Source organism: Siphateles boraxobius, unplaced genomic scaffold (genome assembly GCF_051911475.1).
Source record: "Siphateles boraxobius isolate OS27281-9 unplaced genomic scaffold, OSU_SipBor_1 19, whole genome shotgun sequence".
Classification (NCBI taxonomy): Eukaryota; Metazoa; Chordata; class Actinopteri; order Cypriniformes; family Leuciscidae; genus Siphateles; species Siphateles boraxobius.
In genome coordinates, this window is record NW_027508799.1 from 25,363,123 (window position 1) to 25,391,080 (window position 27,958).

The window sequence follows — 27,958 nt, forward strand, 5'->3', positions numbered from 1 at the left end:
TCACATGAGCCGTGACACAGGTCTGTGGGACGCTGAAGGCCAATTTTCAGTTCAGTACAAGGAGTTTCTTTTCCTTTGACATAAATCTCAGTTCATTCCTTTGTGACAGATATCTTACAGAATATCTTTACGCTGTTTTTTTCTCTCTGTGCTACAAGTCCAACTCAGCCTCCCTCGGCTGTTTATCCGGTAGGTCCAAAAACGTTCCAGCATACTGTCGTAAATTTCAAGCGGCAAAATTAATGTTTTATTCAGAAGGAAGAGCATGCGTTGCAGGTGCTCATAAATTTCTCATGATTTATCCAGATAGTGGAAAGGTTTCATTAAAGTTAGAAAACGATCTGCTTATTCATGCCCAGATAGTTTTATTTCCGTCTAGCTTTAATACTGAATGTAATCTGTGCATTTTCAAGAAGTGAAGTTTATGTTTGTGGATTATAAAGCTGAGGTTGCACAATGGAAGTAATGACTGTCAAAAAATGCGTGTTCACATAATCCCACCAGTCATAATGATAATTACATATAAACAGCTGCTTACCTCATTCCTTAATTTAATTTCCTCCCAGCCTTAATGGTATTAATGCTTAGAATATGTTTTTTTTTAAGAGCTTAAGATTGTTTGCATTAGTACATTGATCTTGCAATGCATCTGAAATCATTTTTGGTCTGATTACTTGATGCATCTGATTACTTGCTAGCATTAATGCATCCATATACACACAAAAGAACTCACACTGCCTCCATTCTTGAATTAACTCGTTGCATATTAAAGTAACAGCAAAAATTATATGATTGAACTAGGCCTTGATGGTGTGTGATGATTCAGCTGGTGGCGGTGTTTGTCCCGGTTTACTACTGCATGAACCCAGATCAGGGCAAAATCACTAAGCAGTGTGACTTCCCCATAACCATTCTGACACAAACAAGCACATCAAGCATGCTTTATAGATGCACCTCTAATAGATACTGAAACAAGGAATTATATTTAAAAAAGATAATAAAATAATGAATATATGAGAAGAATGTGAACCCTATTCAGACTTTGAGTCAATTTGGACTTACAAACACATGAAAGTAAACATCTATGATCGATTGATTGATTGTATTCAAAATCTAATTACTAATAGATGATTAAATTAAATGATTACTGAGTGGAAAGTATTTGTCAAATACTTATAAATATCATCTAAGCTGCATCTCTTCAAACTCAACTCTGCTGCACTGAGCCTTCCCTGCAAACGATTTTCATCCTTTTTCCTGATCTTAAATTAGTCCCACTCACTGTTTTTCCATGTCAGGATAACCTCTTGAATTTGCATTAAGCTAATGCACACACCTCATCTGACACTCTTGGCTCCAGAGCTCTTGCCACAAAGGTCTAAGCTTTTTATGTCTGTCTGTTTGGACAAGAGGTGGATGATGGCGTCTGAAGTCTGCCAGTGTGTCCCAGTTCTTCTTTAGCTCTGCTGCCCTCACGGTTCAGCTCCTCAGGTCAACAAAATATTGTAGCCTGCAGGCTGTACGACAACGTCCCAAGAAATAAAGATTGCATATCTAGTAGATGTTAAAACTGTTTGCCTGAGCCAAGCTCAGTTAGAAATAAAAGATCCAAGTTTCTCTTCCTGCCTGATACTATCTGTGGTCTATATCCTTAAAGCTGCATTCCGTTACTTTTTTGGGTTAAAAATTATCCAAAATAAATTTTTGAGCAAGTACATAACCAGCCAGTGTTCAAAACTATCTGCTTGCCTTAGCTCGATTCAAAACGGTAAGCTTGTAATAATGTTTTTAATTCCAGTGGTACTGGTGGATTTCTGCGGGAAATTCAAGCATGTCTTTGCGTCGTTACGTCACATCTGTACATATAAAGAAGGTGTCTCGCCTATAAGGCTATAAGTGTGAGGATGTTGGAGGTGGAGATTTATAACCTTTTCTCACAGCACTTGATATAATTAAACTTATCAATTTGATGGCGGATCCAAAAAGGTTCAAACAACAATTACCAGTGACAACGGGAGATTCATCCGTTATAAAATGCAAAAGACTTTGTTCGGACTTCGGAGTGGCTACAGAAAAAAAGAGACTGCAACCGGGCCCATGCGAAAACAAGGATAAATATCGGAAAGCATTAAATGTAGTCACGCAATGCTGATGTTGTTAACATTTACAATTTGAGAACAAAGTATAATTTACATGGTTTGTAGTGATATGATAAGTGATCGTTAGATTTAATCAGCGAGATTTACTGCAATGCTTTTTTCCCCTTAGTTGGTCAGGACAAAAGTGGTTGTTACTTACTTGTTCAGATTACATTTTCTGGTGAAGATTCTTATGTTGGTCATACTTCCAAAAAGTAGAATCTGTGATTTCGAATGACAGTACCCACACCGGCGCGGTGACTGACAGCCACACATTCTCCTCAAAACCTTAGATTCCTGCGCGCTGTGCCGTGCCAAGGCACAACCCACGTAAAGTTGATAATTCTGCGAATAACTGCAATTGCAGATTTCGAACAGAGATGGGGACAAAGAGGAAAAACTACGGACTGCAGCTTTAAATTGATGGCTCCACTAAAGTGGCTTTTCCAGCATTAGCTTGCTCTGGTGTAAAGCCCAGCCAAACGCATTTAGTCATGGTTCATAAAAGAGATTTGTCAGGTGATATATCCGCTGAAGAGGTGTTTTGCTGAAGTAGAATAAAGCTTCCATCAACGGAGACATTTCATGTTGAAATAACTGTATTCCTTAGGTTTCAGATGTGATAAAAAATGTGATACCCTTATACTCCATTCCATGCCCATTTTAAACTAGGGAGAAATACGGCATTTAGACATCAGGGATTTAACCAGGCTGCAAATTATGGGTGGAGGATTAGGGGAAGGGGTATTCTGAAACCCCTAATTAAGGCTTCAGCCCCCTAAAGGAAGTCAAAACAAAAGACTGAGGGTCTTAAAAGTACATCAATATTACATTAGAAACATTTCACTAGTATTTACAAATGACAGTAACCAGAATGTTAGATAAGACATTTAGTCAAAATGATTAAATGTAGTTTGTGGTTGTAAGGCAACAATAGCAAAACTGGGTTGTTTGATCAAAAGTAATATATTGTTCATTATATTGCTTTAATAGATTCATATATCTCAACAGTTTAGAAACATTTTTCTAAGTTCTGAATAAGACAAAGATTATTGGAATACATTTACAAGAAAATACTATTCCAGTCTTTCTACTTCAAAATTGGATTTTAATTCAATGTCACTGTAATTATTAATGAAATTTACTAGCAATTTCTGTGTGAAAATTGCTTCAAACTCCAATACATGATATCACAGAAAAGTCTTTAAGATAAAGATCATTTTGGTTGCACAAGACAAATCTCAACAGATTACGTGTCAACAATTGCCTATAAAGATACTTTTGTAAAAGTATATCACCTGACACCTCACAATTTGCACACTGGATTTAATGCATGATTTACGTAATTATACCAAAAGTAATTTACGTAGGCCTAGCCATTTACAATCTGGTCTGTAAATGTCGTTTCTTGAAAGGGTAATTGCATTTCCTGCAATCTAAGTTGGAGCCAGTCCATATAGAACCTGTTTTCCAGTCCAGTCATGCACAAGCTTATATCTGCAAACATAAGAGGCCCAGGATATGGTTTTCCTTGACCTACACCAAGGTTAAAATCTGTTCAAATCTGAGGATCCGCAGTGATGAAGGACAACATTTGGACGCCGTCTCTCCAGACTAATTCCAGGGTTAACAGGCTGTAAATTGTATTGCCAAGACAACTATGGTGGTGGCGTCCACTCAGTTTCACATTCCATTCCAAGAATGCCAAACAGTCGAGCAGACTTGAGATGAGGATCACAAGATGACCTCAGAAACAAGGCCAGGGCCTCTGGGCTAAGTCCAAGTAGATTTTGCTGGAAGAGTATACTTAGCCAATATCCAAGACTCAACCATTATAAAAAAGTAAAAAAAAAAAAAATTTTTGTTACACAAACCAACAATATTTATTAGTCAAATTGGGCATCTCATTCAACCAAATGAATTTATGGGACATTATAAACCGTGAAGTTTGCTCTCCAGTCCCATGATGATGTACATCAAAGCATAGCATGCACTACTCCTGAACCACAGAAAATATCAAAGTATATTTTCCCTTCTGTCTGAAGCGTGCTCCGCATCTTAAAACAATTACAGATCCGATACATTTACAGAAAGATGTGTCACAGAGCAAAGGAAACAACCAAGTGGCAAGTGCTATTGACAGTGTAACCAGCCTGGAAACAGTCCTAAAATACAAATCTATAAAAATAACAGAAAGCAGAAACGTTCCATACTCTTGTGATCAAACAGTGCACTTCCTTTCACTTGAGGTACTGCAGAGAGATGTATGCCTACTCATATTTCATGGTGACGAATGATGGTGCATATTTCTGTGACAGAAAAAAAATAATTATCTTGAGAAAAAAACAAAAAAAACACTGGGTAAAATAAAGTGGCGTTACTTTGAAGTTGTCCTACACTGCGTCCCAAACAGATGCGACGGGATAAGTTTCAAGGAACAGGCAATTTGTTCACTGAGGATAAATGTGTTGCATGTGGTAAAATCACAGCCAATCAGGACAGTGAGAGTGATTTCTCTCGGTTTGAGGGGTTTCTCACACCCATGGTGCACTTCACAGCAGAAACAATTAAAGCTAAAAACACAACCTTGTTTTGAAGTCTGATCTGTGTAAAAAAAATAATTAAAATTTTTTTTCTAAGTTTGTTTACATTTGATATTTATATATTTAGCAGATGCTTTTAATAAGTAACAATGCATACATCACGACATACATACAGTATACGTTTTATTAGTGAATGAACTCCCTGAGAATTAAACCCATGGCCTTGACGTTGTTTAAGGTGGAATACGCGGCATGAAACAGAAACTTGGTGACCAACAAAATGTAGTGCCTTTTGCAATGTAAAACTAAGCAGTGAGATTTTTAGCCAATCATAAACTAAACCGTGCTTATGTCATGAAATACTCATGAGCTTTGTACATAGGAACAATCACATATGTTTAGTTCCAGGCCAGTGGTGATGGAAAACATGTTAACTGGAGTAAAGATGAGTTTTTGCTTTAGGGAATGTTTACATGACAACAATGTACTAAAAACAGAAACGTTTTTCCTTTGTTTTTTTTCCCATACAGATAACAACTTTGTCAAAATGATCCGCATTCACACGGATCTCAAAAATGATTAAAAAGACTGTATTATGCATGCTTGGCCAGTAGTTTTCGTATTCCATGCATTCTCAGGCCGCCAAAACGTCACTGTTGTGTAAATGAACGGCCAAAATGCATAAAAAGATTTCCATTTGTAGTTGAAAGAGGTGTTGTGTAAACAGTCCCTTAGTTTCTGTTTAAAACAGCCAGAGAAAATGTGGCATCCCAGCTAATACGGAAAACTTTTGCAATGTTCTGGCAAAGTTCTCTCACAGTTATGAACAAACGTTTGCCACATGAAAATGAAAATGTTGCCACAAAAACATTATTTATACAGCATTCATTTTTATTGGACGTTCATCTAATGGTTTTGAAATGTTACTAATTGTTTCAGAACGTTCAGAGAATATTCAAAAGTAACATTCTCATAATGTTTACAAAACTGTACAATTGAATGTTCCCTTAACATTCATATGGCCAAAATTAAAAAATAAAAAACGTCTCAGGTTACGTATGTAACCCTGGTTCCCTGAGAGGGAACGAGACGCTGCGTTGAGTCGCGGTGGGAACGCTCTGCGTGATTGCGTCGTGAAGCACGTGTATAATCAGTCCAATGGAAGAGCGAGACGTCATAGGCGGTGACGTCATAGACCAGGAAGCTATAAAGCACACCAGAAAACAGACCGCGACAGCTTCTGAAAAAGCCTGAAGCAAGTCGATCAGGGCATGCAGGAAGTATGGCGGGAGAACGCAGCGTCTCGTTCCCTCTCAGGGAACCAGGGTTACATACGTAACCTGAGACGTTCCCTTTCAAGGGAACTCGAGCTGCGTTGAGACGAGGTGGGAACCCCATACCCACTACGCCATAAGACAAATGCCCGTTCTGTGTGAAGTCCTTGCGCACACTAGAAGCAAGCAACCTAGCCCCGGGAGTGGAGAGGTGTAGGTCATAAAATCTGACAAATGTATGAGGTGAGGACCAGCCTGCCGCATTACAAATATCCTGAAGGGAAACACCCGAAATTAAAGCCTAGAGGCAGCCATACTCCTAGTAGAATGGGCCTGAACAGCCACAGGTGAACGCTGTCCGGCCGCTTCATAAACAAGTGAGATAGCCTCAACTACCCACTTGCTCATTATCTGTTTAGATGCAGGGCAACCTATCTTAGGTTACCCGAAGCAGACAAATAATTGTTCTGATAAACGCCACTGAGCAGCTCTGTGGACCTAAGCATCCAAAGCCCGGACAGGGCATAACAGATTTAAGATTTTCCTGATCTGGGGTATTAAAGGTGGAGGACAGAAGGCCTGGAGCACAAATGATCCGCACATTTAGTAGGGACCTAGAAATACAACCCGATCTGGGGTGAAGAAATACTACCACCAACCAGGTGCAAATCCAAGTACGTGCAGGCCTCAGCCTCATGTACCACGGAGAAGACGAAATTAAGGATCTCTCCTCAGAGATAGCCCAGCAAAGAAACATTCATTACAGAAATCAAGTACTGTACCAAAAGGGCAGAAACGAGATTCAGAAGGCGTTCTCTGCACCAGGCAGAGAACAGCATATTAGTCTTCTCGTGGAGGGAGCTCTAGACTGGAGTATGGTCTCCACGACCTCGGTCGAGAAACCTGAATCTATGAGCTGGGCCCCCTCAGAGGCCGAGCCCACAGTATCCACAACTCCAGAGCTCCCAGGAGCAAAGATATCGGGAAAAGCGTATAGGTGTAGTGGCAACCACACCTATTACATTACATCCAGTCCAAGCGGAGCTGGATGCGTGAGGGAGAAACACAAGGGCAATGCATTGTACAAGCGATGCGAAAGGTCTACTTGTAGTTTGACCGAAGTTCTCCCTAAGAAGCTCCACCACCTCGGGGTGAAGTCTCCATTCCCCGGGCCAAAGCCCCTGCCTCAACAGGATATCTGCTCTGATATACGAGACCATCAGTGTGTTGTCCGGACCCTTCGCCGACCAACCACTCATGATTTCCCCCGACTTGTGAGGGAAACATCCGTCGATAGCATTATGCGTCGACAAGAAGCCCCCAACATTGGGCCTGGGCGAGGAACCAAGGTTCTTCCACATGACCGAGGCACGAAGGCATAGCCGCGTGACCTTGATCATGCGAAAACGGATTTCCCCTCGGAGAAAACCCCTTGGTCCCGAGCCACCACTGCAGGGGTCTCATGTACAGAAGGCCAAAAGTAACTACGTTGGACGCAACTGCCATGAGCCCCAGCCAAAGACCGTTCACCGAGCGGCCACTCATGACCGCCCCCCATCCTGTGAGGGAAGCATCCGTCGATAGCGTGACGCGTCGACAAGAAGCACCCAGCACTGGGCCCTGGCCGAGAAACCAAGGCTTCTTCCACATGACCGAGGCACGAAGGCATAGCCGCGTGACCTTGATCATGCGAAAACGGATTTCCCCTCGGAGAAAACCCCTTGGTCCCGAGCCACCACTGCAGGGGTCTCATGTACAGAAGGCCAAAAGTAACTACGTTAGACGCAACTATCATGAGCCCCAACAGTCTCAGAGACTGTTTGCAGTGAGTGACTGACCTAGTTTTACATTCTTTACGGCTGTGAGAATCGCAGAAATACGTGCAGGAGACAGACGTGCTTGCATTGTTGTCGAATCCCATAATACACCTAGAAAGTGGTCCTCTGAGCTGGGAGGAGTACACTCTTTTTGGTGTTGAGCCGCAACCCCAACCTCCTTATGTGGGACAGAACGACATCTCGATGTTGAACTGCCAAAAGCTCGGACTGAGCTAAAAATCAACCAATCGTCGATATAATTTAATACGCGAATGCCCTGAAATCTCAGAGGAGCCAGAGCTGCATCCCCGCATATTGTAAAAGTTGTGGGGTGATAACCTAGGCCGAATGGAAGAACCCGATACTGGTATGCTTCGCCCCTGAAAGCAAACCTCAGGAACCTCTTGTGATGAGGATGGATAGATAAGTAAGCGTCCTTTAAGTCTATTGTGACAAACCAGTCCTCGGACTGAATCTGTGACACAATCATATTTAGCGTAAGCATAATATGCTGTTTAATTGACGCAGGTCTAGAGTAGGACGCAACCCCTCATCCTCTTTCGGAACAATGAAGTAATGGCAGTAAAACCCTGACTGTCTGCCGGGAGGAGGAACCCCTTCTACAGCTCCTTTTGCAGAAGTGTCAGTACTTCCTGCTCCATAACCAAAGCCTGCTCGGGGTCCACCACAGTGGGGAGGACCCCTAGAAATCTGGGCGGACAAGAACCGAATTCTGAACCCTTTTCTATAGTGTGCAGGACCCACCGAGAAATATGTGGCAGTAGTTTCCACGCTGCCAGAAATTCTACTAGGGGAACCAGTCTCTCAAGACTGGCCTCTGGATTTGGTTGAACAGTCAGTACGGTGCCCTGAAGCGGCGAACCGGCAGGGAACAACCGAACTGACCGTTCTACGACCCTCCTCGGAGGATCGTATGGGGACGCTGACACCTCGGTGCCCTGAACGGCGAACCGGCAGGGAACAACCGAACTGGCAGCGCTGCGACCCTCCTCAGAGAGTCGCACCCCAGAGGGCGCCGAGGAGAAACGATTTCTCAAAACCGTCCCTACCCCGGAGGAGCCCTCAGAAGCTTTATTAGAGATGACAGTCCTCAGATCTTGCCTCCCTTTAAATAAGTTAGTTCCAATGACCCTCCTCTGAGGATCATTGGAAAAAGCAGGCACCTCGGCACCCTGAAATGGCGAACCGGCAGGGAAACCGAACTGACTGCTCTACGACCCCCCTCGGAGGATCGTTTGGGGACCTTGGTGTCCTGAACGGCAAACCGGCAGGAAAACCGAACTGGCAGCGCTGCGACCCTCCTCAGAGAGTCGCACCCCAGAGGGCGCCGAGGAGAAATGATTTTCTCAAAAACCATCCCTACCCCGGAGGGGACCACCCTTTAGAAGCCTGATAGCCTCGGCATCAGGGCTTCCTATTCTCCAAGCTTTTTTAGAGATAAAATAGTCCTCAGATCTTGCATATCTCTAACTGGCTAGACTGCTACCACCACCCAAGTCCCCTTTGATTGTGGAGGAGCCCAAATGGCGATGCTCGCTGTGCTGCGAGGAGCTTAGTAGACTGAGACTGCTCCGCCCAGCAGTCTCAGGAACAAAGATTGGTGAGGAAGAAACCTCTGGAACGCCGCTGAACGGTTTATTCTTAGTTTTTTGAAAGCGGAGCATCCAGAAGAACAGATATAATTTTATCTTATTTTTCTTTACTTTTAAATCAGAAAAACGTATATATATATATATATATATATATATATATATATATATATATATCAGTCCGTGGCCACCAGCAGGAAAACAACCGAACTGGCCGTGTGCGACCCTCCTCAAAGAGTCGCCACCCAGAGGACGCAGAGGAGAAACGATTTCTCGAAACCGTCCCTCCCCAGTATAGTTTATCTGTTTTTGCACGACGCAATTCTCGAATAGCGTCAGTGCTGACAACCTCACATTCATCCATGTCTTTATAATTTACCCACCAGCGTTGCCTAATAAAAATTTTTATTTAGATGGCTGGTGGGTAACGTCTGGGTTAAAAATTATGACGCCGACTCGGGAGAGAGAAAGCTAGCAAGCGTCTCTTTAACCCGAGGCACTGTCATACCATGATACTTAATACCCATAGCATTACTATAGTTAGACGTAGGGCATTAAACACATAAAACAGAAACCGACTTATTCCACGATCTTGACACCTCAGTGTGGTGTATAGGGAAGATAGGGAAAAACGGCAGTCCCCGACGAGGAGGCTGAGATACAGAGTTTTTCTGTTTTTAGATTTATTTCATCTAATAAACTCCTTATTTTCACTCTCATAAAGTTCAGCTGGCCAGAAAATATTTAACTAGCAACAGCACTAGATAAACCTCCTTTTAAAGCTCCTCTTTATTCAACAGAGTTATGAGCTGACTTATTTATTCATTTATTGAAAACTCAAACATCTGCCTTTTCTTAATATCTTTATTTGTTTTGTTCTCTTTTTCTAAACAAAACACTAACGATACCAATTCCTCGGAACTGGAAATCGCCAGCACTGGATCTGGCAGGTGAAAGCTGAGATAGGGCGGAGCCCGTCCCAACCCCCGCTGTCAGATCCGTTTGCGAACCCCAAAATGCGAGTCGCCGCCGTGCATCGGCAACAGCGGGACCCGCGCGGGGAGCGCGAACCGAACCGTCCTCCTCGAAGAACGCCCGGCGGGAGCGGAGCGTCCTCACGGACAGTTTCTCGCAATGCTCACAGTCAGCCCCCTCGAGAACTGACTGTGGCATGCTCCACTCCCAAATAGTAACAAAAAGCTGATGTGTGTGTCCCCACCCGTGATATAACGTGGGCAGGGAACAACACAAAAGCTGCTTGCTCTCTTTTGCCATAATATATATATATATTGCAACTTGACAGACAACAATAAATATGACAAGGACAGAATACACAAATCGCTTGCTGAAGGCAACAGAAGCTGTCGCGGTCTGTTTTCTGGTGTGCTTTATAGCTTCCTGGTCTATGACGTCACCGCCTATGACGTCTCGCTCTTCCATTGGACTGATTATGCACGTGCTTCACGACGCAATCACGCATAGCGTTCCCACCGCGACTCAACGCAGCTCGAGTTCCCTTGAAAGGGAACTAGACGTTTTTAATGTTCAAGGAACATTAAGAAATAACGTTTTCATAAGAATTAATGCTAACTTATTGGGATCATTAGAAAATGTTCTTAGAACATGTTGTTAGCTGGGATGTCGACATTTTTACATTTGCCAAGCTGTTATTAAAATAGAGTTTTAGTTTGACAAATTAATGTTATTGACCATAAATATGCAAATCCTGTAAAAACAAGCTGTATTAAAAAGGCTACTAACCCGGGGTAAAAATTTGAATTTGACTCCAACTTTTAAGAGTTTACACTACATGAAATCTAGTAAAAAACATTTTTTAACGTTGAAAAATTGCACACTTCACCTTTAACTCAGAGTTGGAATAAAGTTGTTGTAATGTATCTTTGCAGCTTAACTGCATGTAACAAAGGTAAGAGGTTATCAGACATCCTGGTCCCTATTTTCTCTGAAACATAATAATTTGAGCTGTCTGGCTGCATGACCTGCCTGAGCAAATCTCTAACGGCGACGACAAGTTTGAAAGAGATTTGGGTCCCTCTCGTTTCCTGAACGATCATTCGCATCATGACCACAGAAACCAGAAACATGGAGCGTGATGAAAAAAGACAAATGCACGAGTGCCTTTCCTTGGGCCCCTTTCAAAGCCAGGCCAAACTGTCCACCCCTCCCGAAAGAGTGCTGAGTTACTGCCCTGCAGTCCTCTTAAAGCGATTTTCCCCTAAATGTCGAAGAACAGCTCACAAAAGAGCAGATCTGCCAGCAATACTCCTCCCTGACACTAGTTTTATTAGAAACATCTGGAGGCATCGTTACAAGATAGAGAACCACTCAAATACATGCAAAGAGAGAGAGAAAGAGCAAAGGAGTGGATCAATTAGTTTGCAAGAGAAAGTAAGAATTGAAAGTAGCTTGAGAGAGCTACAGAACAACAATTCTTCTTCATAATGGTGTGGTTGATCAAGGTGTCTGCAGGGGGAAATGGCAGCCGTTGAGATAACAACTGTCCCATCCCGAGGCTAATAAGATCTTATTAGAGTTCTTAACTGTCCTGGCTGACTCCACAGATGGATTCTATTAGCCTCATCTTTACACCATCGTCATGCAGGTCCTCATCATAATTGCTGAACAAACATGAAGACTCTCATGGAGACTCTCACTCTTAACCACTGGGAATACTTGAATAAAAAAGACACAGGGAGAAAGGATTGGTTGCATTAGGCTAGAAGAGTAATAAAGCCATATTATCATGCCTTGCCCGCTGGCACAGCGCAAATAGCTAATGAAATGAGGGAATGATGGCTAATGTCAACCAATTTCCCTACTTCCATTTGTACATGTGTGTGGAGAAAAAAAGGAAAGGTTACTGCAAATGGGGTGGTCATACATTTGATAAGGTTTATGCAAATATAATATAAATACACTCAATTAAATAACATTTTTATATTATAATTTGTATTAAATATTAAACAGCTCGTAAACCTTATCAAACTAAACAGCTTATACACCTTATCACTAGAAAAAAATAACCTGTTAAACATTAAAGTATTAAGCAATAATTAAAGACATTTTTCCTTATATCACTTTTTGGCATAAAGGTTCTTTAAAACCCCACTGAACATTTTTGTTAATTGTCCACAATTAAGTAATACACTTTCCTTTATATTATATTGAATAAGACTCTTGCAGACACTTTTGTCTTTTTATTTTATAGCTAGCATTTTATGTAGGCCTATCCTAAATACAGAAATGTAAATAAATTAATATAATATAATAATATAATATAATAATTTTGAATCTATTTTAAATTGGTTTTGTTATTTATTATATAAAATATAATATATAAAACCAGAAGCTCTGGAGTGTGACATTATACCCCTTTGCCCACATTCATTGTGGGGCTATAAGTAATTTTGTATGCTTAAAGTCTAATGTGACTGCACCTTTAAAAAAAGAGTATAGGGCAGAGAGAGAGTGGGAGATGGAAAATACATTATCATGCATTGTAACAGCATTTCCCTTTCGTAGTCACTCCGAGTTACGTCGGATGACGACGAATGGGGGTTTCGCTTAGAACACCTATCGACTTCGAGTATTACAAAACGAGCCAATGGCGATGAAATGCCATGGGTCTGCGGAATTTGCATAGCGTATCTCCGCCCCACCGCGTGGGTATAAAGGAGGACGCCGGCAACATGCAGGTATGTTTTTCGCTTCGGAGCCAAGAATATTTCTTCACTCCACAATCATCTCTGACTTCGCTCTATGAGACGAGCTTCTCTTTCCGGTGTTGGTGTGACGGCGATCTGCAGCGAGCTCACAGTGCCTGCTGATCTGTGCAGTGATCTGCCAGTGTGTGTGTGTCTCCCTGTGCGCTTCAACATCGCGGAGTTTTTTTCTCCTCTCATATAAGAGCTCGCACGCGGCACGTCTTTTTAAAGACGGCTCGCCCGTGCATTTCTGGTTGCAGCGGACTGGTATCGGACTCTGATGGGCACGAGCGCTGTCTAGTGTGTTTGGGCTTTGATCATGCTTGAACAGCGCTCGTGGATGACTCATGTTCTCTCTGGGAACGTGATCATCGCGTCATATATAGGTCGAGACTCGGTGAACTCGCAAGAGTGAGAGTCCCCTCATCCACTACCCGATCTTCGGCTGGTGGACAGGGTGACCTGAGGGTGTTGGTCTGGAACAAGGCGCCGACTCTGTGTCCACGCCCCAGCCCCCCCTCTTTAATGACGGTGCCCGCTAGCGAACTGATGATTCCACGAGTCTACCCTCGGGTGGCCCGTGTGTTTTCATTTGAAGCTACAGAGGATGATGCTGTGTCTGTAGCAGCATCACTAGGTGGGCTTGATTCTTCTGGAAATGACGACTCTTCACAGCTGCCACCCTTTGGTGTGCATACGGCTGTGCCTGAGTCTGATCCGGAGATGATGGCCATGCTTTCCCGGGACGATTGGTTTTTGGGTGAGGCCGCCGACGCGTCCACGGCAAACCCCAATATCTTTCCTCCCGGACGTGCATGATGAGTTCACGGGTCCTCTCGTTGGTCTCATCCGCCTTTCCTCCCCTCAGGGGCCGCTGCCCATGGGTACACTGGGGTTCCCCCGGTTGAACGCTCTGTTGCCATGCTACTGTGTCCTCAGAGTGCTTCCCGGCGCAATCCTAAGCACCCGTCCAAGCCTGTAGTTCTTTTCGTCACAGTAATCTGTGGCGAAATCCTATAGTGCCACAGGACAGGCAGCTGCCTCACTGCATCCCCTGACCGTTCTGCTGGTCTACCTGACCCAGACGCTCATGGACATGCAGGAGGGCGGGACTGACCCGAGGCTCTTCAGTGAGCTGCGCGCCGCCACTGACCTTGCTCTCCGAGCGACGAAAGTGGCCTTACGCTCTCGGAGTCAGGTGATGTTCACCAGTTTGGGGCTGACCGGTCTGATGTGCAAGATGTCGGGCGGACCCGTCTGCTCGACACCCCCATCTCCCAGGTCGGCCTCTTCGGCGGTGCGGTTGAGTGCTTCTGCCCACAGTTCTCAACCGCCCGTGAGCAGATTGAGGTTATTCTGCCCCGACGGCCCCGCCGTCCGCTCAGATCCCTCAGTCTGCCCACCGCCGAAGGCTCCCTCCCACGGTTCCAACCCCGCCCGTTCACCCGGGCCTGGCTCTGGAAGACCGTAGGGGGATGCCACAGCCCTCTCCAGCCCCGCACCCCGCTAAACGCCGGGTTAAGCGGCACTTTTGAGATGGGCTGCTCAGAGATGAGACTCAGCTCTTTCCAGGAGTTGGTAGCAGGGCCACTCCTTTCCCCGGTGGAGGGCTGGGGAAGAATCCTTATTCAGGAAGAACTGACTCTCTCCTCTCTGAGCATACAGAGTTCTCGGACGACACAGAGCGCCGCCCACAAGCCGTGCTCTCCTCTTCCCCCTCTGCCCCAGAGGTGGTTGACACGGCGTGCCGTCCACGGACCGTTTCGCCCCTGTCCCCCTCTGTCGCAGACCCCTGACAGAGCAGGCCCCCGTGGAACGCTGGTCCTTCCCTGGCCTCCTCTGTCAGGGTGCGGTTATGACCTTGCCCCCACACCGGGCCGCTATGCCGCCCTCGTCTGGGCTGGTCATTTCCGCTTCGCTGCACCACCGGGGGGACGTCTGTGGTTCTTCACTCAGCTGGCACAGTTGGGAGCCTGCACTACAGCTCCCTATCTGTTCCGCTGGGTCGTGCGAACCATCGGCTCGGCTTTGCGATTCAGTTCGCACGGTCTCCTCCCGGCTTCACGGGAGTCCGCTCCACTTTCGTCGGTGGCTATGCCCCTATCATGAGAGCGGAGGTTGCTCCCTACTGGCGAAGGGTGCGATTGAGACTGTCCCTCCAGCCGAGATGAGGTCCGGGTTAACAGTCCCTACCTCATTGTCCCGGAGAAGTCTGGTGGGTTACGGCCAATCCTGGACCTATGCATCTGAACCGCTCCCTTCTCAGGCTGCCGTTCAAGATGCTCCTGGCCAAACGCATTTCTGGATGTGTGCGGCCACAGGATTGGTTTGCAGCGATCGACCTGAAGGACGACTACTCTTATGTCTCCGTTCTCCTTCGACTCAGACCGTACCTACGTTCTGCTGTCAGGGCGCGCGCATGTCAGTACGCTGTTCTCCCATTCGGGCTAGCCCTGTCTCCTCGCGCCTTCACAAGGTTGTTGAGGCAGCCCTTGTTCCTCCATGGGAACACGGGGTTCGCATCCTGAACTATCTCGGTGACTGGCTGTCTTAAGCTCACTCCTGAGACCAGGTTTGTGAATACAGGGACCCAGTGCTCCGGCACCTAGCTCGTCTGGGCCTTCGGGTCAACTGGGAAAGGAGTAACTTTGCCCCGTGCAGGGGAGCTCTTTTCTCGGCATGGACTTGGTCGCCTTCTCCACTCAGCCATTAAACAAGAGTGCGGTCCCACTGAAATTGTTTCAGAGGCTCCTGGGGCATATGGCATCTGCAGCTGCGGCAACGCCGCTCGGATTGCTTCATATGAGACCGCTTCAGCTGTGGCTTCGCGATCGAGTCCCGAGGTGGGCATGGCATCATGGCACGCTCCGAGTTACAGTAACTCCGACCTGTCGTCAGACCTTCACCCCGTGGTGGAACCTCAGTTTCTACGGGCCGGTGTTCCCCTAGAACGAATTTCCAGACATGTTGTTGTCTCCACAGATGCCTCTTCCACGGGCTGAGGCGCCATGTGCAACGGACATGCTGCCGCGGGCTCCTGGACAGGACCCCAGCGCCTTCTGCTTGTCAATTGCCTCGAGTTGCTGGCAGTACGCCTTGCCCTGCACCGTTTCCTCACGTTGCTCAGGGGTCAACACGTACTAGTCCGACAATACCGCGACTGTAGCGTACATCAACCGTCAGGGTGGTCTACGCTCCCGCCGTATGTCGCAACTCGCACGCCACCTCCTCTTATGGAGTCAGAAGCACCTGAGGTCCCTTCGTGCTATCTACATTCCGGGAGATCGGAACTTTGCAGCCGACGAGCTGTCACGGTTTCGGCCCATCTCCGGCGAATGGAGACTCCATCCCCAGTCGGTTCAGCTGATTTGGGACCAGTTCGGGGACGCACAGATAGATCTGTTTGCCTCTCACGACTCGACCCATTGCGCCCTGTTCTATTCCCTGACCGAGGGCTCTCTCGGCACGGATGCACTGGCGCACAGCTGGCCGCGGGGCCTACGCAAATATGCGTTTCCCCCAGTGAGCCTTCTCGCACAGACCTTGTGCAAGATCAAGGAGGACGAGGAGCAGCTCATTCTGGTTGCGCCGTATTGGCCCACCCGGACCTGGTTCTCCGAACTGGTACTCCTCGCGACAGCACCTCCTTGGCCAATTCCTCTGAGGAAGGATCTCCTTTCTCAGAGACGGGGCACCCTTTGGCACCCTCGACCCGATCTCTGGAGGGTCCACGTGTGGCTCCTGGACGGGACGAGGCAGGTTTGAGTACCCTGCCACCAGCGGTGGCGGCTACCATCACTTCCGCTAGAGCATCGTCCACGAGACATGTCTATGCGTTGAAGTGGAACCTCTTCGTCAACTGGTGCTCTTCTCGTCGAGAAGACCCCAGGAGATGCTCGATCTCTGTCGTGCTTTCCTTCCTGCAAGATGGGTTGGAGCGAAGGCTGTCTCCCTCCACCCTGAAGGTGTATGTGGCCGCTATCGCCGCATATCACGAAGCAGTTCAAGGTAAGTCTCTGGGGAAGCACGACCTGATCGTCAGGTTCCTGAGAGGAGCGAGGAGACTGAATCCTCCTCGCCCTCCTCTCGTTCCCTCTTGGGACCTTTCAGTGGTCTTAAATGCCCTGCAGAGGGCTCCCTTTGAGCCTCTGCAACCAGTTGAGCTTAAGTTCCTGTCTATGAAGACAGCGCTCCTGGTTGCATTGGCCTCCATCAAGAGGGTAGGGGACCTGCACGCATTCTCCGTTGACGAAGCGTGCCTGGAATTCGGGCCCGGTCACTCTCACGTGATCCTGAGACCCCGGCCTGGATATGTGCCCAAGGTTCCCACCACTCCCTTCCGGGACCAGGTGGTGGACCTGCAAGCGCTGCCCCGGGAGGAGGCAGACCCAGCCTTGGCACTGCTCTGTCCAGTACGCGCTCTCCGCGCTTACGTAGACAGAACGCAGTGTTTCAGGACCTCAGACCAGCTCTTTGTCTGTTATGGTGGGAGACTGAAGGGAAAGGCTCTCTCAAAGCAGAGGTTGTCTCACTGGATAGTGGACGCCATTGCTTTGGCTTACCAACAGCAAGGCCGACCGTGCCCCCTTGGTGTGACAGCCCACTCCACTCGGAGTGTGGCTTCCTCTTGGGCTCTAGCACATGGCGCCTCGCTGGCAGACATTTGTAGAGCTGCAGGCTGGGCGACACCCAACACATTCGCCAGATTCTATAATCTCCGAGTGGAGCCTGTGTCCTCTCGTGCTGGACCCGCTCAGGTGTCTTCGCTTGCTCGCCATTCCACTCCACGGACTGGATACGTGCGATTATTCCTCAGGTGAGCCTTCCTCTTTGAAGCCCTGAGTTCCTCCTGCACTGTTGACGCTGGCGCCAGTGTCTATTGCCTGGGCGTCGGCTAGGTGCCTCCGTGTGCATGGTTCCTCCCTGAGTAACCCCCACATGTGTATTTCCACTGTAAGCCTCCTTGAGCATGTGTCTTTCCCTTGGCAAGCCATCTTGCCCTCCTGGAGTTGAAAGTTGCCACCCCTCGGGCTGGTCACTCCAGTGTTCCTCCATATGTAGCCCTCCGGCCGTATGTGTATCTTAAGTCCTCCCTACGGGTAGGCATGCTGCGGCATATCTCCTCTGAGATATGCTTCCCAGTGTACCTTGGTATTCCTGTGTTAAGTAGGACTCCTTCGTCTGTGCCAGTATCACGACAGGGGGATCAGACTTTCGCAGGGCACTGGAAGACAGCTGTGAAGGTGGCGTGATTTCACGGGGACCCCCATTCGTCGTCATCCGACGTAACTCGGAGTGACTACGAAAGGGAACGTCTCGGTTACGTATGTAACCCTCGTTCCCTGAGTAGGGAACGGAGACGTTACGTCTCCCTGCCACTTCCGCTGTACCGCTGGGCAGACGCCTGAGTTCAGTCTCGGCTCCTCAGCGAAGACATACCTGCATGTTGCCGGCGTCCTCCTTTATACCCACGCGGTGGGGCGGAGATACGCTATGCAAATTCCGCAGACCCATGGCATTTCATCGCCATTGGCTCGTTTTGTAATACTCGAAGTCGATAGGTGTTCTAAGCGAAACCCCCATTCGTCGTCATCCGACGTAACGTCTCCGTTCCCTACTCAGGGAACGAGGGTTACATACGTAACCGAGACGTTTCTCCAGCTAACATTGTGTGGAATGTGCACAGAGGCCTGATAAGCTCTGTATGGAGGTTTGGGCATGCTGGGAAAACGGCTGAGGGCTTTCAAAGAAACCTGGCTTACTGTGTCCCCATACGCTCTCATTCTGCCCAAAACTCCAGAATGACGGAAATTTAGCTGATTGTTAAAATGACATTCACACCACTTTCTACTTTATTGCATCTGTGCATTACAGAATTGTACATCTAGTAACCTTGATGTAGCAGTGGAGAATTAAATGGCCTAATTAGATCCAGGTGTTCCATGCAAACTGGTGGAGAGTCTTTTACAATAACATTCTCGTTATGTACTGATGAACAGTTATACTGAGCACATTACAGTCTGGAACGTGTGTTTTAAATGAGACTTATGACTCAGAGAGACACTGAAGGTCACTATGTTGGGAAGGTTAGGGAACATGAAGATGTAGGAAGAAAGAGAGAGAGAGAGAGAGAGAGAGAGAGAGAGAGAGAGAGAGAGAGAGAGAGAGAGAGAGAGAGAGAGAGAGAGAGAGAGAGAGAGAGAGAGAGAGAGAGAGAGAGAGAGAGATTACAAACTTGTTATTTACAATGGATAATCTAACCATTTATTATTTTTCAGCATAAGGGTGTTTCTTCCACTATAGGGGCTTCTGGCTCTGTGACACTTTTCAAACACTTATCAGACTACTTTATTTTATTTGTCCACCAACAATGTCCACAAGTTTTTTTTACATTTTTTATGTGTGTATATAAAATGTATCCTACATGCACTTTATGTTACAGGCACAATGTCTGTATGTGCATAACATTAATGTAATCTGACAAAGTCCTTTACTCTCTTCCCATAGGCCTTTGCATGCAATGAGTCATTGCAGAGATGTTTGCTGCTATGAGAGGTGGAATATCTGTCCAATGAGATAATAGTATGTGGGCTACAGACAGACAGATAGAGGACACGTGTGATGTCTTCAGCCAAAGTTCCCATATCTCACATGGCTGTACGGGTAACCCAGAGGTAACAGATTATACTCTATCAGAAGGACCAGAAGGAATCTCTGACTTTTTGGCACATTTTCTGCACTGATTTTTTTTTTTTTTTGGGGGGGAAAAGCTGTTGAATTCCACAGAATGGATTTCAACATGTTAAAAGTGTTAGTAATACACATTTATCAGTAGATAGAATCATAATCCACAGAATCTGTAAAAATGTAAATCTGTAGAAATGTAAATAACTGAGTAAAAAATAAAAATTGTTACAATTATCCCTGCTTTCCTCTATTATTTAGACGTCTTTTCCATTCTGTTGTATCCCTTCACCATGACCACCACTTTTGTGTGGATTTTACAAAAAAACTGGTTGATAATCTGCTGTGTTAGACATTCTGTTTCCAGCCTATAAACATATGTTGCCACAAAGAAATGGCATATGAGGACATGGCATAGATTTTGAGTGATTCTGACAGACCAAATGAACAACAGACCTCGTTTAGAAATTAAACACAAAGCAAATACACACACATAAATAAACGGAGTAAAATAAACAGTATGTTGTGTCATTTTTGCTGATGACTACACAGTGAGATGTATTATTAAGTACAGGGCTATATATAGAAAAAACATTTCGAATATAGTTCTTTGTTGTTGTTGTTGTTGTTGTTAACATACAATAGATACAATCTGAAGATATTTGAAACATAGACAACTAGTTTATGCCAGTAAATGATAGTTTAGCATACAAAATAAAACCTAAATAACGCTCACTACCACAGATCAGGATTCAACAATCCGATCTGTCATCCTGGACTTTTGATGCATATCACCCTTGATCACAGGTTAGTGATCATTTTATAAAGTAATGAAAACCACATGTGTACAGTCTTCTTCAGTCCAAATCCTTGTTTATAGGTAGACCTGCAAAACTGGGTGGCCTGAAGCTCCTGATATAAGACCTGACCTGCCTTCAGCCTCAGGGCTTAACGTTTGTTATAGGCTGCACTGCCAGGGGTCACAACCTCTCATGTCACGCTCTAATTATGATTGTCACATTGATGAGCCAAAGATGGGCATGTAAATGATTTGTGAGCAAACTTTTTTTTTTCCGCTGATAATTTGTTATGTGAAAAGTAAGCCAATAAAAAAAAGCACATTTGACCATGTTTACCATTTTACCAAGCCCATTCACACCAAGACCGATATAAAGATACTATAACGATAACTATATTAGCATCCACACCAGCAAACAATATGTTCTGTTTATTCTGAGTGCGCACTGCAGTTTTGTCGTCTGCCGCTTTAAATGCTCGAGCTCTTTAAAGCAGGATGGATTCTGATTGGCTGTCAATGTTTTTATCATCAGCTGGAAAAGAGTTTCTCTGAAAGTGATTCCAACGATATATTTTCTCTGTACCACTATAATTAGTTCTGCTGTGGACTCTGCTATTCTTTTACATTAAGAACATTTTTTAGAACTATATCTTTATCGTTATAGTTATCGACCTTGGTGTGAGCGGGCCTTTACTCCTAAAATCAGGAGAAAAAAAAGCTTTTAAAAAAACCTATAGCTCTCTGCGTACATCAAAACCTTACAGCAACACATGTACATACAAACACCCCCGGATTCATTCTTTAGTGTCATGCACACCAAGTCAGAAAAAGAATTAGTCTCTTCCTCTCCTTTCATTCAAGACCATCTATGATCCCATTGGGAGACTGTTTCATATTGGGCAGTTCAGCCTTTGGTTTTATAGTCAAAGCTCGTAAAACACGAGCAGAGGGGAACGGGGAGTGACTGTCTGCCACACTTACATCAAATATGCTGCGCTCGGCTGAAGAGGTTCAGCGCTCTGAGAAAACACTGAATGAAGTGCAATGAAGTGCAAGCCTATGTTGTTGCACGTAAATCAGAGATGGAGACGGGTCGAGGCCACTTTTATTTCTCTGTGAAAGATTTATACAGCTAAACAAAGAGAGACAAAGAACCAAAGTCTTTGTTCAGCTGAGAAAGAAAAAAAAATATGATAGAATGTAAGTATGGTTAGTGTTGCTTGTTAATGCAAGCCTCACTAACTAATGCTCAAACTTGAGATTAAGCGATCAGACTTAAAATGGACTATAAAATGAAAAGAACATTGGACAGCAAAAATACCATAGCCATTTCTGGACTTGAAGGTGGGCTCTTTTGATTTGAGCCACCAACCACTCAGAATACACTAGCAACGGCATAGCAACTGCACTGCAACATCCTGGCAACTATCCACAATAACCCAGCATCATGGAGGCATGTTGGGTATGTTACGATTATTAGTGCATACAGCGAAAAGCTGACACTATTTCAATTTTAAACATGCATGTACCAATTTTTAACACAGCTTTCAGTAAGTTCTAAAGTTCATAATTTCTAAATGTGTGGTCATATTTACAGTTGTTCAGTGAACTATTTGCAGGCAAAATCGAGTCATTTCTATATGAAATTAGGAGCACACAATCAGGAATTTCGTATGAGTGGGAAAGATGTCCCCATGCAGATTTTGCAATAGGTCCAAGATCAACAAAAAGTTGCTCGGTTTGAAATTGACTTCATACATTGCTACACTGTTTACAATAGACTGTAAAGCCCCTTTCATACAGTGCGTTGATCCCGGGAAATTGCTGGGAAATTGCCAGAACACCTTCTGTGTGAACGAAAACACGACCCGGGATTGATGGCGGGATCGATGCCGGGTTTGGGGATCTAGTAACATTGCCGTGTTCAGTCCCGGAACGTGCGCTGTGTGAACAAAAGCCGTAATCAATGCCGTGTCGTAATGATGGCGCTGAAGCCGGGATCGTTCGCCTGCGTGAAACGGTACGTAATGCGCTAGTTTATGATCGAATCAGAGAAAAAAATGCACAAGCGTGGTTTCTCAAGAGAGAAATCGCAGCTCATTAGCAAACTATAGACGCTGCTGAGACATTACATGTCACATCGATGTCACGTGTCACTGGCAGTTTGAATGAACAAATGAGTCAAACGAACCCGGGTCAAATCCCAGGTCACTTTATCCGTGTATTTTCCGGAATCTCTGTGTGAAAGGGGCTTAAAGTTCACTAATGTGACCACACCTCAAGTTTGTAAATGCAAAAAGGACATAGATAGACATAAAAAACTTGTCAGCTAATGTATAAAAAGGGGATCATTGCAGGTCTGTAGTTTCCTTCATTTTATAACGGTGCAAAAACTTTGCCCTATTCTGCATGTCTACACTTTATCCCTACTTATTTTTTGTTTTTACATGTTTGATCATTATACTGTATTGTTTTCTTCCATGAGCAGAAAGTCATGGAAAGGCATGAAGGCTATACGAATCTGTGTTTGTGTAGTCTTGGCAAAGTCCCTCACACTCCCAATCATCCCCGTTCCAAGAATAAAACAGCACAAAGCAAAATGAGTTCAATTCATTTTTCACTTGTATCTGATTCAAAGAGCAGCTGTTCATAAAAATGTCTGCATTCTCTAGGGTTTGGAGGAAGACGGGGCTTTTTCTTTTTCTTTTTTGAAGCGCACTCATTGTTATGTTAGTTTTAGTTCCTCCAACTAGGGTTTGTGAGTGTTTTTACTGCTAGAAAAAAATATGTGTGTTTAATCTATGTATCATTTTCCAAAAGCCCCTGCAAGACTGCTAAATGCAGAAGCGTCTTTGAAGACTATATGGCATGAGTAGCCAAATGCATGTCTTACAAACACAAGCACCCTCGGCCCATTAATCAGTCAGATTAATCTCAGAGGAAACAAAGGAAGAGACTCCTTAACCCTTTCCAACAGAGGTTCTGTCAGAAAACAGACGTTGCAAGGTTATAGGATTCATCAGATCATATATCATCAATCCATGCATTCATCCATTTCATACTAACCTTTTCTTTTCAAGGGCCTCATTCTTTCTAGGTTCCTCTTGCGCATCACTGGAGTTCCTGTCAATCATCTTAGAAACACTTGTTCCCCTTTAGGATTGGATGGACTTAGGGTTAGGGTCATCTCTGATAATCTTGCCTATAAACACAAGACTGTTAACACAGACTCATACCAATAAATATGTGTCCTCACAAGTGTGTATTCATCAGTATAATTATTTCACCATTAAAATGCACAATAATGGCTCAATTTTAAGTGACAGATTAGACAATAGCAGCTTTTATTCGTCTTGAGCCAGTGAAACAAATTATCTTTATATAAATCCTTATGTATTTGTGTCTAAAAGAGCTGCTTAATAGATTCAATCCAAAACAAAGCATTACTCTCAACCAATGAAATGTTAAAACCTTGTCAGTGAATCAAGGGCATTCTGGGTTGAAAGGTTAATGCATGCACGATACTCACCAATGACTAGATGGGGCAAAATCTGTTGTCACGGTAAATAGTGCTGTCTATTTGTTGTTCAGACAGGTGCATGTGAATTCCATATCCCAAAACATCTGGGGGGCATCAGAGAAAGACAATCCTGAAAGAGAGGAATGGAGAAGAAAGTGAATGTCTACAATGTAAAAACACTGAATCAAACATGCCTAAAGGTTAAGGCCCGACCTTTGTTCACAAATAACTTCTCAGTAGGAAATGTTGTGCTTGATTCATTTTAGGGTCAAAGAGAGCTCTGGGGGCTACATGAAAAATGTGATGTTGTAAAACACAGACTTACAGATCTTGACAAGAGTGGGCTGCACTACAGGTGTCTGCTAAGGGACATACTGTAAAGTGCCCGCACACAAGGAATGTAAGAGTCATAGAAAGTTCACGAGTATATATGAAATCCCCTATGCTACATATATATGAAGTCTGAATGATATACAGGGTCAAAAAGTCTGAAACCAATTTATAATATTTAGACTACTGAAACACTTTGGTTGGGATAAGGTCCAGAATAAATCCAGAAGAAACATGATAACCAACCTAGAATGATCAAGGGCCTTTGTGTCAAAAAAAAAAAAAAAAACAGAAAGAGAAAAGTAGATTAAGGCTCTTGTGACCATATAAAAACCTCTTGTGTGAGTTTTTATTTCATGTTCAGTAACTTCAGTATTCTGTGTTGTGCTTGTGGTAAGTTATTCACAAATTGGCATGTGCACACACAACATTCAGCCCCCCATATAGGGGTCTGACCTAACTCCAACTGTGAATCAATGTAGCAAGTGAGAGAGGTTCAATAATGCCTCATCATGGTGGTTTCAATGCCGTATTGATCTGTAACGCCACAGATGCTCTGCAGGGAGAGTTTGAGCCTCACGTCACCTCTTGTATGCCACAAAACTCACTGCCTTTGCAATATTCTTTTCCAATGAATGTGTAAAATCATTCAAATATGTTTAATAATGATTGAAGGGATAGGTCACCGCAAAAAAATAAACATTCTGTCATCATCTACTCACGTAGACATCATGTCATTCCCAACCCGTATGACTTTCTTTCTTTCTGTCTTTCTGTCTTTCTGTCTGTCTTTCTTTCTTTCTTTCTTTCTTTCTCATGAAGCTCCAAAAAACAAAACAAGCACCATAAAACCATCATAAACATTAGTTCATAACATCTGTCCTCTTCATAACATCTGTATGCTCCAAGAAATATGACAGCTTCGTCTAAGAAATTCTTGAAGTCTTGAAAATCTTGACTTGCAGCTGTAGTCACCATTCACTTTCAATGTATGAAATAAAAATTTGAACTTTTTCCTTAAATTTTTCGTTTTGTAGAAGAAAGAACGCCATTCCATTTTACAAGACATGAGGGTGAGTAAATAAAGACAGATATGATTTTTTGGGGCGAATTGTCCCTCTAACTTTCCCAGGCTCGTCTCACCAATAAATTACACATTTTAATTGAGACAATAAAATTACAATGTTGACCTAAAAACATAGCAAGACACATTCCTGTATACATTAAATAATTTTATATACTGTAAATAATGGGGCCATAAATGGCGATTTAATCCTTCGGCATCATAAATTACACTTTCACATAAAACTGCACATAATAGCTGACCCCTATTAGGGCATATAACATATTTGCATTGACTATACATCACAGCAGGGGGTTAAGTAGAGCTCTATGCCCTATTTTGGAGCAGTACAGCCCTGGCACATGAGTAATCTAGCAAATTAGGTTAATTGCACCCATTGTTTAATGATGCTCTGGTCCCGTTATTGTTATTTGTGAAGCTGCCTCTAATTTGACAGGCCGATCCCACAGCGGGAAAATAACTTTTCCAATCCCAATCCCAAACACATATACAAACAGAAGAACCATTGGAAAAGAGGATGGTGAACAGCCCTTTTGGAACAAAAAACACAGTTAGTGGTGACACCCAAGGTTCTGTTTAGGACAGGTTGACACCAAATCTCTTTGTGAACCAATGGTTCGTTAGTAACAGCTGCAGTGTTTTTATATGGGCCTGAGGGCTGCATTATCCGTGAACCAAAATGTAAACAAATGACCAGGGCATGGGAGGGGGTGCCTGGATCTTCCCTGGGGCTGTGCCTTCATATGGAGGATAGAAGAACAATACTTGCATGTATGCAGTAATGTTTAGGCTGGTTTAGACTATTTAATTCATTTTGGTTTATTCAGGGTATTCATTAAAAGCAGAGAAGGCACCAGATTAATCATTTATAGGTGTAAACTCTAAATTGAGGGTGATGAATGCCACTTAACAATGTCATTAATAATTTATTATATAACTGAATGCATGAATGGGAATGCATTAATTGAATAAATGTTTACTTTGAATACAATATAAGTCTTTAAAATGCATAATTTAAATCACTTTTTAAATTGAATTTATATTATAAATTAATATTTAAAAATGTAACAATAAAAGTATACATTCATAAATAATGTTTAAGTGAAAATATATTAAAAAGAAGTTTAACAATGTATTACAAGAAAATACATCAATATATTATTGAAAATCTAGCTTGACAGCCATGATCACCATTCACTTCCATTGGACATTAAATTTCTCCTTTTGTGCAAAAAAGAAAATCATAAAATTTCACAAGACATGAGGGTGAGTAGATGATGAAAAAACAATTAGAATTTTTTAAAGGCTTTGCACTTAAAATTATATATTACTGTATTGTCTTCAAATACATTTTATAACTACTTTAAATATATTCACACTCAAAAAAAGTTTTTTCATCCTTTTGCCAGATGCTTTTCTTTATCCAAACTAATGACATTCTAATTATTCAACAGAACTAATTCACATTGCAACACCCTTCTAATTATTGCAAGAAGGTAAAACTTACATGTAATTACGACTCAATGTATTTTGCTCTTTTTTGACTTATTTAACTATACACATGGAAAAAACAACAAGGGCTGTGTTTCCAAAAGCATCGTGAGCTAAGTTGTTCGTAGAGACCATTGGTGGCAATTTTTCTACGATCTACTTAGGCTTACAATGCTTTTGGGAAATGCAGCCCAGGTTTCTTACATGTGAAATGCGATTAAAGTCTTAAATTCAATCATTTTAAATGGTTTAAGCTAAAGAGCTACACTAAAGGGTTAAAGATGCAGACTTGTGATACTGCCGTCCCTGTGGTCACACATTTGGTTACTTTGGCCATGATGTGGCCACTGAGCGGCCAAAAATGAGCCTAATAGATGATGTATGTTGGTCTGTCAGATGGAAAGGCGCCTTGTTGGCAATGTTCATCCATCATGATGCCCAGCCATCCATTAAGCCTCTGACACTACACCAACCAAACAGCCTAATCCAATTGCTCACGCTAAAGGGACAAGTTAAGGGTGATAGGGTGACTTTTCCTAAGGGGGAACGGTGGCTCTCTTTTGACTCTAAAAATATGAATGTATTTTGTTTAGAACTGTACAAATGTAGTCCATGAATGTGAAAATGATCATGAATGAACAAAGGCAATGATCTTATAAATAGAATGTGCGTCTGAAATTCATTCTTTTAATGTTTTCCTTCAAATAACTATAAGCAGACTTGCAGGTTATTGCTTAAACATTGTGTCTCTCAAATCAATGTGTGGGTGTGTATAATGATTTGTCCACCTTCTTAATGATGAAGTCATACCCCATTAGTCTACCGAACGCCTCAGTCTCCTCAGCCACTGGGGTGTCGCCACTGTTTCCCTCTGGGACTGACGACCTCTGACTTTAGCAGAGTAAAGGTTGTCTCCGTGGGGAACCCTGCAGCTTTGGGGGCA

General features: G+C 43.9%; 1 long non-coding RNA gene across 1 annotated transcript; it reads right to left on the reverse strand.

The window, feature by feature from the left end:
- LOC143741960 (uncharacterized) lies at positions 1–27,958 on the reverse strand. The gene is made up of 4 exons (XR_013205296.1): positions 27,804–27,958; positions 24,120–24,240; positions 23,657–23,792; positions 1–214 (listed from the first exon to the last, which is right to left on the reverse strand). It is a non-coding gene; the product is annotated as an uncharacterized LOC143741960 (long non-coding RNA).